The sequence below is a fragment of the Misgurnus anguillicaudatus genome, chromosome 17 (assembly GCF_027580225.2).
Source record: "Misgurnus anguillicaudatus chromosome 17, ASM2758022v2, whole genome shotgun sequence".
Taxonomy (NCBI): Eukaryota; Metazoa; Chordata; class Actinopteri; order Cypriniformes; family Cobitidae; genus Misgurnus; species Misgurnus anguillicaudatus.
This window is the reverse complement of record NC_073353.2, coordinates 10,448,224-10,451,219: the sequence shown is the minus strand read 5'-3', so window position 1 is coordinate 10,451,219 and position 2,996 is coordinate 10,448,224.

Genomic DNA, 2,996 nt, shown 5'->3' with positions numbered 1-2,996 from the left:
CCAACTTAAATCTCTTTTCTTGGACTACAACAAACACACAGATTGTAGGCAACAGTTTACATTTTACGGTTATTATCATAAGTCCGCCTGCTTCTGAAACACAGCCTGTAAGTAGTCTATGTTTTTTATATTTAAAGAATTTACTACTGATGAAAACATGATTCAAACACGGGTTTTGTGCAGTGCATAGTAGCGCTTGTTGTTTGTCGTTTCTACGAGCCTCGCTGGTATAGTTGATCGATCAACTTGGTCATCTGCATTTTCTGGGTCAGATTCGGCTCATTTTGATAAGGTAGTAAAGACGACATTAACTCCTGTCAGTATTGCATTGTGAGCTAATCTTCAAAACATGGTAAGGAGTGTCACATTTCCAGCTGACGTCAGAGGCATTCAGGCCAATCACAACGTACAGATTAGCTGGCCAATCAGGGACACAGCACTTTTCAGATCAATGAACTTTGTAACAAATCAGAGCGTTTGAGGAGGCGATCTGGAGCAATAAAAATGTAACGTACGTGGAAAAAATGTTTTTTTTAACCATAAAAGACGCAAACACATTGTATTACATCAAATACACAAAATAAAGTTTTTTAGCAATGGAATAGGTGCTCTTTAACAAAGATTAAAAAATGCTGAAAATAATATTGCACATTGTTGGTTTAGATAATGAATTTACTAATTACAAACATATAGTAAAATGTGACACATAACACTTAAAAATGTTTTGAAAACTTGCCAAGTTTAGTATTTTTAGGCTTAATTCCACGTGCATTATAATGTTAACATATTAATTTATGCTGTAACTCATGTAATGCATGAGGGTTACAATGTGACATCTCTTGTCAGGGTGGTTTAGAAATTCCTGTAGTTCCTTCCTAAACCTGTATTGTCATCTGTCCTAATATAGATCTCTAGTTTACAGTTTCCTGCAGGCACGGAAGGCATTTCCGACCATTTTTCACTCTACAGTGCAGAATCAGGAGATGTAATACATACAGTGCAGGCATGTCCCAATTTGTATCCAAACGTACGACTAGTCAGTTAAACAATACTTTTACTAATACCTGTCCTGTTCATATCACTCTTGTGCTGCTGTCTTGAGTAATGCCTTTGAGATAGAATACTTTTCTATGGGTGTGCCTGTTCTGGTTTCCTTTGAAGTAGACTTATCGCACATGAATGAGTAAACACTGTATTCTGTTACTATCTACATGAGCAACAAATATTTTTTATGAAAATGTGGTGATTGCAAGTTTTGATTTATTTACTTATTTATTTGGAGTATTTGTTTTGCATTGCATGCAGTATATTCAACTGTTACGTAATGTTTTTGTTTTGTTTTTAACACGAGATGTATCTCTCATGTTTTGTTGAGACTTTTGTGAGCCGCAGAGAAGGTTTAAAGTGTAAAATATAATTATTAAAAATGCTTTTTGGTTTAATCATAAGAGCAATTCTATTCAAATGTCAAACTCTCAATGAAAAATTAAGTTTTAACCAAATGTTTTAACCATACTGATATCTCAAATGTCAATATTTGGTTACTTAAATACCCATGCAAGGTTTCTGTTTAAGTTGAAACCTTTTTAGTTATGGCAGGTATAAGCCCAGATTTCAAAATTCTCATAACATAGAAATATCACATTGCTGGGTTGTTTTTAACCCAGGGTTGGGTCACTATTGGACACTGCTGGGTTAAAATGACCCAACTGCTGGCTGGGTTGTTTTAACCCACCCAGTCTCATGTAGATGCGTATAAATAGCACGAAGTGTGAAAACACGTGCAATACATTCAATTGGAATTTGGCGTGCATATGATACGCCAGTCATTCCTGTTCACTTAATACGCACATCTTTTTTGTCTTTTTATGTATTGGTCTCTCAATTTTTTCTGTTTTTTAAACCATTTTTGCTTGGGTTGGGGGTTAGATTTGAGATTTGCTTTGGGATGTTATTTCATATATAGGTTTCACCATTTTTTGTATATTTTTAAACCATGGTCGCTTGGAGTTGGGGCTAGAATTGGGGTTTGGTTTAGGTTGTAATTTTATGTAACAAAAAGTTGTTCCAACCCCAAATCCAAGCAACAATGGTAAAAAAAATCGTAAAATGTATGAAACCAATACATTAAACGACACAAAAACATGTGCCATATTAAGTGAACGGGAGGGACTGGCGTATCATATGCATGCAAAATTGGAATTTGCTGTATGTATTGCATGAGTTTTCATAATTCGCTCTAATAATTATGCTTTCCGAAAGTTGAAACAACCCAGCAGTTGGGTCATTTTAACCCAGCAGTGTGTTTTGTCCAATACTGACCCAACCCTGTGTTAAAACACCCCAGCATTTTTTACAGTGTATTGTTTTTTGTCCTCATAAATGTACACACACATTTTTTTTATATTTTTTTTCTTTGAAGAGCTGTTCCTTCTGCATTTGTTGTGTACTATTGTGTATTTTAATTTACAGAATTCCTACAAAGTAGTGTTGTCTCCCAAAAACTTGTGTCCTTTTTGTCATATCCAAAACACATGTATATTTCTCTCATCTAAAACAGAGGCCACATGCTAAGGCAGATATTTTTCTGATGTCTAGACTGGAAAATGTCACATCCATAAAGCTGGAATTGCTCATAACTCATTTAAAATATATAAAAAGATTTGTTTGGGGTCACTTTGATGCCATCAAAATCATATACAGTATACAATAAAGCAAACCCAGTCAAAAACTGTCAGAAGTGAACCCTGTATAATACAACCAATTGTATGTTGGGTCTGTGAGACTTCAGATTTATTTATTAGGGGTCAAGCCCTAATGTATCTGTTTTCTTTTTACTTTTTCTTTTTCTTCCTCCGCCATTGCGGTCTATGGCAGCCTATAGAACCGTACGTAGGAAAGTTATGAAATTTGGCACACTGATAGAGGACTGTCCAAAAAGTCTCCACAGCAAATTTGAAGTCTGTATCTCTAACCCGCTAGCGCCACCAACAGTC